We start from the raw sequence: 15,519 nt of genomic DNA on the forward strand, positions 1-15,519 counted from the left end.
ATAGTGTAGCAGTGGAAGCAGCAAGAGGGGCAGCAACAATGCAGGAGCGGAAGCAAGAGGACCAGCAGTGCAATAAGTGGAGCAGGAGCAGTACAGCAGCAGGAGAAATGAGAGGAGCAGCAGCAGTGCAGCGCAGGATTTTATTTATTTATATTGATGTCTTTATTTGCATTGATGTCTGTCTTCCCCCCTTTAAACATGAGCTCATTGTGGGCAGGGATTGTCTCTCTTTATCGCTGTATTGTGCTTTCCCAAGCACTTAACACAGTGCCCTGCCAAAGTAAGCACTCAATAAATAGGAATGAGCAGCAGTAGTGCAGCAAGGGGAGCAGCAGCAGTGTAGAAGTGGGAGTGGCAAGAGGAGCAGCAGCAGTGCAGTAAGACAAGCAGCGGCTTTGCAGCAGGAGAAATGGCAAGTGGAGCAGCTTCAGTGCAGGAGCGGCACAGATACAACAGGAGAAGCAGCAGTGCAGCAGGTGCAACAGCAGGAGCCCACTGCGAGCCCACTGTTGGGTAGGGACCGTCTCTATATGTTGCCAACTTGTACTTCCCAAGCGCTTAGTACAGTGCTCTGCACACAGGAAGCGCTCAATAAATATGATTGATTGATTGATTGATTGATCAAGGAAGGAGGTAAGGTGGGGGGGGTGGGGATATGTATATATGGTTGTACATATTTATTACTCTATTTATTTATTTATTTATTTATTTTACTTGTACATTTCTATCCTACTTATTTTATTTTGTTGGTATGTTTGGTTCTGTTCTCTGTCTCCCCCTTTTAGACTGTGAGCCCACTGTTGGGTAGGGACTGTCTCTATGTGATGCCAATTTGTACTTCTCAAGCGCTTAGTACAGTGCTCTGCACATAGTAAGCGCTCAATAAATACAATTGATTGATTGATTGATTGATTGATAAGATATTCTTCTAGACTGTGAGCACACTGTTGGGTAGGGACTGTCTCTATATGTTGCCAATTTGTACTTCCCAAGCGCTTAGTACAGTGCTCTGTACATAGTAAGCACTCAATAAATACGATTGATGATGATGATGATCAAGAGGAGCTGCAGGAGCAGCTGAATCCAACAGATGATCACTCTCCCCACCTTCAAAGCCTTACTGAAGGCACATCTCCAGGAGGCCTTCCCTGACAAGGCCCTCATTTCCTCTTCTCCCATTCTCAGTCACCCTTACAGTTGGATTTGCACCCTGTAATTCAATTATTCACTCCCTCCCTCAGCCTCACAACGCCTGTGTACATTTATTCATTTACATTACTGTCTGTCTTCCCCTCTGGACTGTAAGCTCACTGGGGACAGGAAATGTGACTACCAACTCTGTTATATAGTACTCTTCCAAGCACTTAATACAGTGCTCTGCACAGGGCAAGCGTTCGCTCAGTAAATGTGAGGTGCAGCAGCAAGAACGGCAAAAGGAATAGATACAGCAGCAGGAGCTCTGGTGATGGAATGGGTGCGGATTTGGGGAGGGTCAACGTGAGGGAGGGTGTGCGTGGGTGATGAACTGAGCTAAAATCCTTGATAACAGAAGGTTACAGTTTCTAAAATCAGTTGAAAATTCCTGACACTGAACAGCAGCTCCAAATAATAGATGTTCACCTGGTACAAAGTGATTAAAAACCACCTGGTCTCTTGGGGAGGGTTCAGAATCCCCAAACAGCTTCCAGGTACCCTCTTGGAAATAGTAACGGGAGAAATTTCACCGATTCATTGAATCTTTCTGTTCTGGGTGAAAAATGGCCCAGCGGCACCTGCTCATCCTCTTCCTCAAGCTGAAATGGAAACGAAAGTGGCCAGATCGGAAAGAAGCTAAAATAATAATGGTATCTGTTAAGTGCTTATGGTGTGCCAAGCACTGTTCTAAGTAGTGGAGGCAGCTGTTGGAAGTGGGAGAGGAGGGTGTTAAAGGTTTTTTTTAAAGAAAATGGTATTTTTTAAGCATTTATTGTCTGCCAGGCACTTTCCTAATCGCTGGGCTAGATACAAGGTAATAATAATTGTGGTATTTGTTAAGCGCCTACTATATGCCAGGCATTGTACTAAGTGCTGGGGTGGATACAAGCAGATCGGGTTGGACACAGTCCCTGTCCCACATGGGGCTCACAGTCTCAATCCCCACTGTACAGATGAGGTAACTGAAGACCAGAGAAGTGAAGTGACTTACTCAAGGTCACAGAGCAGACAAGTGGTGGAGCTGGGATTAGAACCCATAACATACTGACTCCGAGGCCCATGCTCTATCTACTGTTCACACAGTCCCTGCCCCACATGGGGCTCACAGTCTCAATCTCCATTTTGCAAATGAGGTAACTGAGGCACAGAGAAGTTAAGTGACTTGCCCAAAGCCAGATAGCAGACAAGTGGTGGAGCTGGGATTATAATCCAGAGGCTTGATGCGGCCACTCAGATCCCAAATTCACCATGGAATTGCAGGGGCGGGGGTGTCCATCCTCCTCCTGGTTACGAGCACATGTCACGCTGGGTCACCAGCTGCTGAGAATGGCGGGACTACAGTAGCACTAAAAGTTACTGACTTCCAAGCATTTTTACTAACACATCAGAAGCAGTGGAGAGCAGGAGGCCCGTGATAAGGGGTGCAGGGGGGTGGGGGGCTGCTGTTGATAAAGGAGCAGTCGCCCGGACCCATGAGAGACTCTGCTTGTGAAAATCATTCCCAGCAGTTGGTGACCATGACATCCAGGCACCCACCATCCCTCCAAACAAGGAGGCGGCGGGAGTGATGCCACCCCCAGAATCCCTCTTGCTGCTGCCCTGGCATGGCGGTCCCCAAATCTACACATTTCCGAATGTTTCTATTGGGTTTACACAAGCTGCCAATTATTTTTCTCCTTTCTATGCACAGTATGTGACTTTAAGGATGGTTGGCAACCCCAGGACCGCGTCGGGCCTTGGACTTTCAGATGGAACGGCAGAATGAGAAGAGAATGAGAAGCAGCACGGCTCAGTGGAAAGAGCACGGGGCTTTGGAGCCAGAGGTCATGGGTTCAAATCCCAGCTCCGCCACTTGTCAGCTGTGTGACTTTGGGCAAGTTATTTCACTTCCCTGGGCCTCAGTGACCTCATCTGTAAAATGGGGATGAAGACTGTGAGCCCCTCGTGGGACAACCTGATCGCCTTGTATCCCCCCAGCATTTAGAACGTGCTTTGCACATAGTAAGCGCTTAATGAACACCATTATTATTATTATTATTAATAATAATGAGAACTTGGATGAGGTTGGAGCCGACATAAGGCAAGATGGTGCTGGATCAGACTGAGAGGGGGGAGCAGGAAGTGGGCCTGTGTGGTCAAAACTTTCCCCCTAAGCTGCCCCTTGGATATGGTCAATTCATGAGTGGGTTGAATGCGTCCACGGGAATAGAGCGGGCTCGTTCAAAAAGCCCGAGAGCCATGACCGGATGGTGATCTGGGCTCAGAAAAGAGCTGGGGTGGTCACAGTGAGTGGCTTAACATCAGAAACAAACATTCAGCATCCTCAGCCACCCCACCGCATGATCTGCCCCTCCCTTGTCCCTACCACCAATCAATCAATCAATCATATTTATTGAGCACTTACTGTCGGCAGAGCACTGTACTAAGCCACCAGGCAGAACCAAGGAGGGGACAGGACAGTCAGGAGGGTGACTCTGTTAGTCTTTCCTGGAGACCAAGGAGGGACCTTTTCTGACTTTCCTGGGCTCTATGACCGGACCCTTGGGTGCCTAGCTCACTCAGAGCACCAGGCAGATTGAGACAGCTTCTAGTCACCTGCATTAATTCAAAATTGAATCAAAGCCGGCAAAGAACAAATCTGAGAGTTGACGGAGAGCAAAAAGTCGAGGATGACACCAATGGTGATGCTATTCCGTAAGATGGGAAATTTGAGGAAAGGTTGGCTTTAGGGAAAAAGGGCGGCCACCCTAGGGAGGAGCAGCCAAATGCCTGAAGCTGACTCTGTTGGGAAAGTCCGTCAGTTGGTCATTCAATCATATTTACTGAGCACTTACTGTGTGCAGAGCACTGTAGTAAGCACTTGGGAGAGTCCAATATAACAATAAACACATACCCTGTCCACAATAAGCTTACAGTATAGGCGGGAAAGGACAAAGCGGTCATAATCCTGGGAACACAAGAGTGAAACAAGCAGGAGTTCACCCACTGGGAGCCAGAGAAAGCAATTCAGAGGGGATTGTAAACCCACAACTGGCTTTCCGGAAAAATCAGATCCTCTCCCTAAAGCATGTCAGTACCGCAGGGGACATGCAAATTCCCCACAGGACTTCCAAGATTGAGCATTTATCTCCACATCAGGGGAGATGCACATCCGAGGCCGGTCCTGGCACCTTCTATAGCTTCTCATCCTTCAGCCCCACACCAGATCCCATCACACCTGCCGGGCCGTTCAGACCTCTTAAACGCTCTCCACAGAGCGCCGCGGAGATCACGCTCCTGTCGGATGAAACGCAGGAAGGTAACGGGGAAGCAGATTCCGACTGAAGGAGAACAGCACGTCTAGTGTTGGGGCATTTTGGGGTGAAATCAGCCTGCTGTGCTCTTTCGCTGGTTGAAGAGATGAATGGCCGTCCATGTCAAGTTCACTTCCGCAGGAAACTGGCCCTGACAGGCTGGTGAACAATGTACCCTGGTGATGCTCAACGAACATGCTGAGTAAATGTGGCAACGACTTTGGCACTAAAGAGGCAAGCTCTTCTTAGGAGATTCCTTGGCCCACTCTGATTTTCCTTTCTCTGTAAGCTTTAAAGAGCAATTTCCATCTTTTTCTATCCACCAATCACCAGGGACAGGGCTCTGCCCTAACGCCTGAATTACCTAAACACGTGGGACAGAGTCTGTGTCTTGTATCTGATATTTAACACGCCTGAATTACCTAAACACGTGGGACAGGGTCTGTGTCTTGCATCTGATTATCTTGTATCTTACTTGCTTGGCACACAGTAAGAGCTAAACAAGAATTACAATTATTATGATTATTTACTATGACCAATTAGGGAGAAGGGGGAAATGGAGGATGGGGAAGAAGAAGAGGAGGAGGAAAGGGGAAAAACAGCAGGTTACAAGAAAGGAGAGAATAACCCTTCATTTTCTCTACCTCAGAGGGTTGTTCTATTGGACGAATCAGACAATAACAGTGAAAATATCTGCAGATCTTCAGAAAGAGCCCAGGCCTGAGAGTCAGGAGACCTGAATTTGTATCCCAGCCCTGCCGTGTGCCTGCTGAGTGACGTTGGGCAAAATATTTAACTATTCAGTGCCTCAGTTTCCTCATCTGTGAAATGGAGATGGATACTTGCTCTCCTTCCCTCTTAGACTATAGCCCCATGTGGAATAGTGAGTCGTCTCTGATTATATTTTGTCTACCACAGCACAGTGTTTGGCTCATAGCAGGTGATTTAGAGACACCATAATTATTATTATTAGTAGCATTACTGTTACCGTACTAAAGAAGAATAAGGCATTATTGTCATTTATTTTCATTTTCACGATTATCATCATAAGCGGATTAGAAGAATGCAGCTCATTTATGAGTTAACCCCATCTATGTTCTACGGTTTGACTGCTGCCCTAATCATCATCAATCGTATTTATTGAGCGCTTACTATGTGCAGAGCACTGTACTAAGCGCTTGGGAAGTACAATCCTAATCCTTGCTCCAAATTTAACCCTAGCCCTAACCATAGGCTTTAAACAGTTTAAACTTTAAACTGTTGATAAGTTTAAGGTTACTTATCAACTCTCTCCTCTCACTATGCCCCAGCTCACGCTATTCATTCCTAATAATAACTGTGATATTTGTTACCAAGCATAATGCTTGGTAACAATCAATCAATCAATCGTATTTATTGAGCGCTTACTATGTGCAGAGCACTGTACTAAGCGCTTGGGAAGTACAAATTGGCAACACATAGAGGCAGTCCCTACCCAACAGTGGGCTCACAGTCTAAAAGTCTAAAAACAATGATGATAATGATAATGCCAAGCATTATGCACAAAGTAACTGCTTAATAGACCGTCCTACCATCCATCCATTCATTCAATCGCATTTATTGAGCGCTTACTGTGTGCTCAGCCCTTGGGAAGTCCAAGTTGGCAACATATAGAGACGGGCCCTACCCTCACAGTCTAGAAGCGGGCTCACGGTCTACCCACCGTGTATGCCTAGGTTCTGCACATTTTGGGTGCCCATTTTAGAGCTGCGTACAATACAGGGCTCTGCACACAGTATTCATTCATTCAATTGTATTTATTTATTTATTGTAGACACTTAGTACAGCATTCTGGGGTCCAGTAGAGTGGTTTCCATACAACAGACCATCAGTACGGTGATTTGCAGGCAGTCGTTACCCAGTGAAGTGCTCTGCACACAAGTACACACAAGTACACAATTTAGCACTCTACCCACAGTAGGGGATTGGCACTGCAAATATCAAATATGGGAGCCAGCAGGTTGTGCACATAATATGATTGGGACTAAGGGTCTCTGATTAGCCCTCTCAGTCACACATATACCCGTAGGCAAATTTCATCGTCTCTGCTATCTTTGATTACGATTATTGATTACTCTATTTATTTATTTCTCTATTTATTTATTCATTACTCTATTTATTTATTTATTTATTACTCTATTTATTTATTTTACTTGTACAGATTTATTCTACTTATTTTGCTTTGTTTCATTCTCTGTCTCCCCCTTCTAGACTGTGAGCCCGCTGTCGGGTAGGGACCGTCTCTAGATGTTGCCAGCTCGGACTTCCCAAGCGCTTCGTCCAGTGCTCTGCACACAGTAAGCGCTCAATAAATACGACTGAATGAATGAATTTGTTAAGAGAAGCAGCGTGGCTCAGTGGAAAAGAGCCCGGGCTTTGGAGTCAGAAGTCGTGGGTTCAAATCCCGGCTCTGCCACTTGTCAGCTGTGTGACTTTGGGCAAGTCACTTCACTTCTCTGCGCCTCAGTGACCTCATCTGTATTAAGACTGGGAGCCCCCTTTGGAACAACCTGATCACCTTGTAACCTCCCCAGCGCTTAGAACAGTGCTCTGCACATAGTAAGCGCTTAATAAATGCTATCATTATTATTATTATTTTAAAAAATCAAAGAGATATTGAATAGAAACCGAGGCTGGGCCAATCCCAAAGCAACTTCCCTCAATACGTCCCACCAATTTCGCTCCAAGCAACTGAAGACTATTCTTTAGGTGCAGACCTCACATTCATTCAGTCGTATTTATTGAGCGCTTACTGTGTGCAAAGCACTGTACTAAGCGCTTGGGAAGTACAAGTTGGCAAAATATAGAGACGGTCCCTACCCAACAGCGGGCTCACAGTCTAATCCTCCCCCTCGCCCAAGTCCCCTTCCCCAAGAGCAGCGTGAAGCAGCGTGGCTCAGTGGAAAGAGCAGGGGCTTTGGAATCAGAGGTCATGGGTTCGCATCCCGACTCCACCAATTGTCAGCTGTGTGATTTTGGGCAAGTCACTTAACTTCTCTGGGCCTCAGTTACCTCATCTGTAAAATGGGGAATAAGACTGTGAGCCCCCGTGGGACAACCTGATCACCTTGTAACCTCCCCAGCGCTTAGTACAGTGCTTTGCACATAGTAAGCGCTTAATAAATGCCATCAAAAAAAAAAAAAAAAAAGAGCAGCCCACACTAAATCCCCAGCTTGTCAGACAACGGCACGTGAGACGTAATCAAAACCTACTACTTTCCAGCCTCAGTGGACGCCCATCTCTTCTACTACACTCCAGATAGTGTAATATTTCACACTACACTACACTCCATTTCTCCCAAGCTTACCTCACTGTGCCTCGTCCTTGATTCTCTCACCTTTAACCCCTGGCTCTTGCTCTCCTTCATCTAGACTGTAAACCCGTTGTGGGCAGGGGACGCGTCCGTTATATTGTTCTATGTACTTTCCCAAGTGCTTAGTGGAGTGCTTTGCCCATAGTAAGCACTCAATAAATATGACTGACAGACAGACTGTCTGCCTGGAACTCCCTCCCCCTTAGAATGGATATTGGACAAAAGTTTTCCACATTTTCACTCAATCAAACAATTCATTCATTCATTCAATCGTATTTATTGAGCGCTTACTGTGTGCAGAGCACTGAGTGCAAGCTAAAAACCGACCACTGTGCTAAGCCTCTAGGAAAGTACAGTAGACTGATCCCTGACCACAAGAAGCATGGCCTAGTATATAAAACTCTATATTCATTCAATTGTATTTATTGAGCACTTAGCTCAATAAATACAATTGAATTGAATTGAAGTCGGCAGCATATAGAGATGGTCCCTACCCAACAACGGGCTCACGGTCTAGAAGTAATAAGCATTTACTATGTTCACGTCTCTATATGTTGCCAACTTGTACTTCCCAAGCGCTTAGTACAGTGCTCTGCACACAGTAAGCGCTCAATAAATACGATTGAATGAATGAATGAATGAATAAAACACAGGCCTGGGAATCAGAGGACCTGAGTTCTAATGCAGGCTCTGCCATTTGTCTGCTGTGTGACCTTGGGCAAGTCACTTAACCTCTCTGTGCCTCAATTACCTCATCTGTGGGCTGTGCTGGATTTCCTTCCAACAGTGACCTAAGAAGGAGCAAAGGAGTGGCAGGCAGGAGACATGAGTCCTAATCCCTGCTCCATGAGCTATCTGCTGTGTGACCTTGGGTAAGTCACTCAATTCTCTGTGCCTCAATTTTCTCATCTGTCAAATTGGGATAAAATATGCGTTCTCCATCCTGCTTTGACTGTGAGCCCTGTGGGAGACGGACACTGTGCCTGATCTGACTGTTTTTTATAATCAATCAAACAATCAATAAAATTTATTGAGTGTTTAATGTGTGCAGAGCACTGTTCTAAGAGTTTGGAAGAGTACAACGCAAGTATATAACAGATGTATTCCGTGCCCACAACAAGCTTACAGTCTAGAGTGACTGACCTTAATATAAATAAACAAAATACCGATATGTACATAAGTTCTGTGGGGCTGAGGAAAGGTGGTGAATAAAACGAGCAAATCAGGGTGAAGCAGAAGGCAGTAGGAGAAAAGGAAATGGCAGGATAGACATGGAAAGCCTTTTGGTGGAGATCAATCAATCAATCAATCGTATTTATTGAGCGCTTACTGTGTGCATAGCACTGTACTAAGTGCTTGGGAAGTCCAAGTTGGCAACATCTAGAGACGGTCCCTACCCAACAGTGGGCTCACAGTCTAGAAGGGGGAGATGGAGAATAAAACCAAACATATGAACAAAATAAAATAGACTAGATATGTACAAGTAAAATAGAGTAATAAATAAAGAGATAATAATAATAATTATTATAGTGGCATTTATTAAGTGCTTACTATGTGCCTTCAATAAGGTTTTTAAGCTGGGGGAGAGTAATTATCTCTTGGATATGAAAAGGGAGGGTGTTTCAGGCCATAGGAAGGATGTGGATGAGAGGTCAGTGGTGAGATAGACAAGACTGAGGTACAGTAAGTAGGTTGGCATCATAGATGGTATTTATTGAGTGCTTAATGTGTGCAAAGCACTGTTTGAAATGCTTATTAAATCAACCACAGTGCTTAGCCCGTATTAAGTGCTCAAGAAATACTATGACTATTATTATTATTACGGTGACTCTGGAAATGACTCAACCTTTCTAGAGGATGTTATATTTGGGATGGCCCTTGGCTGGGCCAGGGCTGTCCTTCAAGGGGAGATGGGATAAGGCTGAATCATCCTTTGCCTTTCAATGAATTCCTTAAGTTCCTACGCAGACTATCTGACGCTAATCGCCGTGTCTCTCCTCCCCTTCCTCAGAATCGACTGGGAATTAGAGTAACCACTAACTGGAGATGGGCTGGTGCCACGTCTCAACTTCAGAAAGCAATTTCCGTTTCTCTAGCCATCATCTCGAGAGACTGACACAAAGGAATCGAGGAAGAGAAGCGAAGCCGAGTGACCCAATGGAAAGCGTATGGGCCTTGGAGTCAGAGGACCTGTGTTCGAATCCCACCACCTCCATTTGCCTGCTCCGTGGCCTTGGGAAAATCACCTACCATCTCTATGTTTCGCTTTCCTCAGCTGTAAAATGGGAATTCGGTATCTGTTCTCCCTCCTGTTTTGACTGTGAGCCTCATGTGGGACAGGAACTGATTGTGACCTGATTCTCCTGTATCTACCCCAGTGCTTAGGATGGTGCTGGGCACAAAATGAGTACTTGACATATACCATTATTAATATTAAAAAGTTAAAATAAGGAAGTCACTGGTATTACCAAACACATGAGTGTGAGGCTGTTTCTTTGTGGGTCCAGAGAGTGTTAAAAAGTTAAAATAAGGAAGTCATTGGTATTACCAAACACATGAGTGTGAGGTTGTTTCTTTGTGGGTCCAGAGAGTGTGTTGTTCTGTGAGGGGGGTAGGGCCTTTACTGGTCTCTCTGCTTCTCTTCCTTGCCTTTTCTCATCTTCTCTCCCCACTCACCTCACCTTATGCATGCTTAGCCCACTCTTCTCTGCAACAGAGACAATCCCTACCCGACAACTGGCTCACAGTCTAGAGGGGGGAGACACACAACGAAACAAAACAAGTAGATAGAAGCCCTGCACCAGGTCCCTCCCCATCCTAATCTTAGCTCCAGAAAACGTCATATTAAATTAGTGAAGCTTCATAATTCCTGTTCTGCGCATCCTCCAAAAATGTGAATGGGGAGGATTTCTGGAAGCGGAACTCAGAAATGAGCTTTTATAAAGGGTTTCTTCTTTTGCTTCTTTAATTGGAATCATTTTCTATGTTGAAATTCATTATTCTGAACTAAAATAGCATTTTAGTGGAGGCAGGTTTCCTGAGGGGACTCAAAATTTGTTCTCTAAAGTGAATGGTCCGCTAATGTGGTGTTTGCTGCAAAAGAACACACTGCAGAGCAGGGCAGAGAGAGAAGGAAGAGAAACGATTTGAGGATCAGGTGAACAGAACTGCAGCTAGATAAAAAAAATAATAACCTTCTTGGACCTCACTGGCTGTTTAGTGGTTAAAGCGATCCCCGCCTCCTTTTCCATCCACTGCAAAGGAGGTTGATAACCTGGGTTGATTGCAGAAACCCCTCACCATTGGATTTAAATCACTCAATCACCTTGCCCTCTCCTACCTCACCTCACTATTCTCCTACTAAATCAGAGCCTGCACATTTCGCTCCTCTAATGTCATCCTCCTCACCGTACCTCAGTCTCATCTATCTCACCCCCGACCTTTCATTCATTCAATCATATTTATTGGACACTTCCTGTGTGCAGAGCACTGTACAAAGCACTTGGAAAGTACAATGCGGCAACAGAGACAATCCCTACCCGACGATGGGCTCACAGTCTAGAGGGGGAAGACAGACAATGAAACAAAACAAGTAGATAAGCATCGATAGCATCAAAATAGACAAATAGAATTATAGATATATACACACATCATCATCATCATCATCATCAATCGTATTTATTGAGCGCTTACTATGTGCAGAGCACTGTACTAAGCGCTTGGGAAGTACAAATTGGCAACACATAGAGACAGTCCCTACCCAACAGTGGGCTCACAGTCTAGAAGGGGGAGACAGAGAACAAAACCAAACATACCAACAAAATAAAATAGGATAGATATGTACAAGTAAAATAAATAGAGTAATAAATATGTACAACCATATATACATATATACAGGTGCTGTGGGGAAGGGAAGGAGGTAAGATGGGGGGATGGAGAGGGGGACAAGGGGGAGAGGAAGGAAGGGGCTAGTTAACCAAACCACACATCATTAATAAACTAAATAAAATAATAAATATATACAAATATAAACAGGTGCTGAGGGACAGGGAAGGGGGTAGCGCAGAGGGAGTAGGGGTGGTGGGGAGGGGAGGAGGAGCCAAGGAAAATGGGGGCTCAGTCTGGGAAGACCTTCTGGAGGAGGTGAGCTCTCAATAGGGCTTTGAAGGGGGGAAGAGAGCTAGTTTGATGGATGTGAGGAGGGAAGGCATTCCAGGCCAGAGGGAGGACGTGGGCCAGGGGTTGACGGCAGGACTGGTAAGAACGAGGCACAATGAGGAGGTTAGCGGCAGAGGAGCGGAGTGTACGGGCTGGGCTGTAGGAGAGAAAGAAGGTGAGGTAGGAGGGGGTAAGGTGATGGTATTCTTTAAAACCAATAGTGAGGAGTTTGTGCTTGATAAGGAGGTTGACAGGCAACCACTGGAGGTTTCTGAGGAGGCGGGTGACATGCCCAGAGCATTTCTGCAGAAAGATAATTTGGGCAGAGGAGTGAAGTATAGACTGAAGTGGGGAGAGACAGGACTTTGGGAGATCAGGAAGGATGCTGATGCAGTAATCCAGTCAGGATACGATGAGAGATTGTACCAACAGTGTAGCGGTTTGGATGGAGAGGAAAGGGCGGATTGTGGCGACGTTGTGAAGGTGAGATCTCTCCCCCACATCCTACCACTGGCCTGGATCGCCCTCCCTCCTCAAATCTGACAGACAATGACTCTCTCCCCTCCTTTCAAAACCTTTTTAAAGGCACATCTCTTCCAAGAGGCCTTACCCGATTAAGCCTTCATTTCCTCTTCTCCCACTCCCTTCTGCATTGCCCAAACTTGCTCTCTTTATTCGTCCCCCCCTCCCAGCCCCACAGCACTTACTTACACATCTGTAACTTATTTATTTATATTAAAGTCTTCCTCCCCTTCTAGACTGTAAGCTCATTGTGGCAGGGAATGTGTCTATTGCTGTATTGTACTCTCCCAAGCACGTAGTACAGTGCTCTGCACACAGTAAGCACTTTGTAAATTCATTCAATCGTATTTATTGAGCACTTACTGTGTGCAGAGCACTGTACTAAGCGCTTGGGAAGTACAAGTTGGAAACATAATGTGATTGTAAATGTGACTGAATGAATAAGTGCTGTGGGGCTGGGGGGGGGATGAATGAAAAGAGCAAGTCAAGGCGATGCAGAAGGGAGAGGAAGAGGAAAGGAGGGTTTAGACAGGGAAGTCCTCTTGATGGAGATATGCTTTTCATAAGGCTTTGAAGTGGGGAAGAGTAATTGTCTGTCGGATTTGAGGAGCTAGGGCATTCCAGGCCAGAGGAAGGATGTGGGAGAGGGGTCGGCAGTGAGATAGGCAAGAAGGAGGCACGGTGAGAAGGCTAGCGTTAGAGGAGCGAAGTGTGTGGGCTGAGTTGTAGTAATAGAGTAGTGAGGTGAGGTAGGAGAGGGCAAGGAGGTGTAGTGCTTTAAAGCCAAGGGCGAGGTGTGGATGGATGGGCAACCAATGGAGATTTTGAGGAGTGGGGAGATATGTTCTGAATCTGGGCAGCAGAGTGAAGTATGGACTGGAGTGGGGAGAGACAGGAGGATGGGAGGCCAGCAAGGGGGCTGACGCAGTACTCCAGGCGGGATGAGTGATTGTATTAACGTGGTAGCAGTTTGGATGGAGAGGAAAGGATGGAATTCAGTGACGTTGTGAAGATGGCAAAGACAGGATTTAATGTTGGATGGAATATATGGGTTGAATAAGAGAGAAGAGTCAAGAATAATGTCAAAGTTACGGGTTTGCGAGACAGGAAGGATGGTGGTATCATCTACAGTGATGGGAAAGTCAGGGGGAGGATAGGGTTTGGGTGGGAAGATGAGTTCTGTTTTTGGACATTTTAAGTTTAAGGTAAGGGAAAGAAATCCAAGTAGAGATGTCTTGAAGGCAAGCAGAAATGAGAGACCGCAGAGAGGGCGAGAGATCTGGGTAGCACCTGCACAGAGGTGGTAGTCGAAACCATGTGAGCAAATGAGTTCTCCAAGGATGTGCGTGTAGCTGGAGAATAGAAGGGGACCCAGAACTGAATCTTGAGTGATTCCCACGGTTAGGGGATGGGAGGCAGAGGAGGAGTCCGTGAAGGAAACAGAGTGAACATCCAGAGAGATGAGGAGAACCAGGAGAGGACCGTGTCAGTGAAGCCAACGTCGGGTAACGCTGTATAATAATAGAAGCAGCGTGGCTTAGTGGAAAGAGCCCGGGCTTGGGAGTCAGAGGCCGTGGGTTCGAATCCCGGCTCTGCCACTTATCAGCTGTGTGATTTTGGACAAGTCACTTAACTTCTCTGTGCCTCATTGACCTCATCTGGAAAACGGGGATTAAGACTGTGAGCCTTACGTGGGCCAGCCTGATTATCTTGTATCACCCCCGTGCTTAGAACAGTGCTCGACACATAGTAAGCGCTTAACAAATACCATCATCGTCATGGGTTCTAATCTCGGCTCCGCCACTTGTCAGCCGTGTGATTTCGGGCAAGTCACTTAACTTCTCTGTGCCTCAGTTACCTCATCTGTAAAATGGGAATGAAGACTGTGAGCCCCACGTGGGACAGCCTGATCACCCTGTATCCCCCCCAGTACTTAGAACAGTGCTTCGCACATAGTAAGTGCTTAACCAATTCATCCATCCGTTCAATCGTATTTATTGAGCGCTTACTGTGTGTAGAGCACTGTACTAAGCGCTTGGGAAGTACAAGTCGGCAACATATAGAGATGGTCCCTACCCAACAATGGGCTCACAGTGTAGAAGTAATAAAGGCATTTGTATATATGTATATGTATATATACAGCACCTGCATATATGTATATATGGTTGTACATATTTATTACTCTATTTATTTATTTATTTTACTTGTACATTTCTATCCTATTTATTTTATTTTTTTGGTATGTTTGCCTTTGTTCTCTGCCTCCCCCTTTTAGACTGTGAGCCCACTGTTGGGTAGGGACTGTCTCTATGTGTTGCCAATTTGTACTTCCCAAGTGCTTAGTACAGTGCTCTGCACATAGTAAGCGCTCAATAAATATGATTGATTGATTGTAAAGCGCTTACTATGTGCCAAGCACTGTTCTAAGCGCTGGGGAGGATACAAGGTGTTCAGGTTGTCCCACGTGGGGCTCACAGTCTTAATCCCCATTTAACAGATGAGGAAACTGAGGCCCAGAGAAGTTAAGTGACTTTCCCAGTCACACAGCTGACAATTGGCGGAGATGGGATTAGAACCCATGACCTCTGACCCCCAAACCTGTGCTCCTTCCACTGAGCCACGCTGCTTGCGTTGTTAATAATAATGATGGTGTTCAGTGTGTGCCAGTCACTGTATTTAGCACCGGGGTAGATATAAGCAAATCAGAGAGGAGAAGGGGGTGGTCCATGGTGTCGAAGGCAACTGAGAGGTCAAGGAGGATTAGGGTGGAGTAGAGGGCGTTGGATTTGGCAAGAAGGAGATCATTGGTGACCCCTGAGAGGGTGGTTTCTGGAGAGTGAAGAGGACAAAAGCCAGACTGCGGGGGTCGGGGAGAGAATTTGAGACAGCAGGTGTAGACAACTCACTCAAGGAGTTTGGAGAGGAATGGTAGGAGGGAGTTGGGGCGATAATTGGAGGAACCTGTGGGATAAGGGAGGGGTTTTTTAGGATGGGGAGAC

At 45.9% G+C, this 15,519-nt stretch overlaps 1 long non-coding RNA gene across 1 annotated transcript; it reads left to right on the forward strand.

Moving 5' to 3' along the window:
• The first annotated feature begins 407 nt into the window (after positions 1 to 407).
• LOC119941180 lies at positions 408 to 10,312 on the forward strand. Its single transcript, XR_005455187.1, has 3 exons — positions 408 to 513; positions 8,628 to 8,712; positions 9,852 to 10,312. It is a non-coding gene; the product is annotated as an uncharacterized LOC119941180 (long non-coding RNA).
• The last annotated feature ends 5,207 nt before the right edge of the window (positions 10,313 to 15,519 follow it).

Source organism: Tachyglossus aculeatus, chromosome 20 (assembly GCF_015852505.1).
Source record: "Tachyglossus aculeatus isolate mTacAcu1 chromosome 20, mTacAcu1.pri, whole genome shotgun sequence".
Taxonomy (NCBI): Eukaryota; Metazoa; Chordata; class Mammalia; order Monotremata; family Tachyglossidae; genus Tachyglossus; species Tachyglossus aculeatus.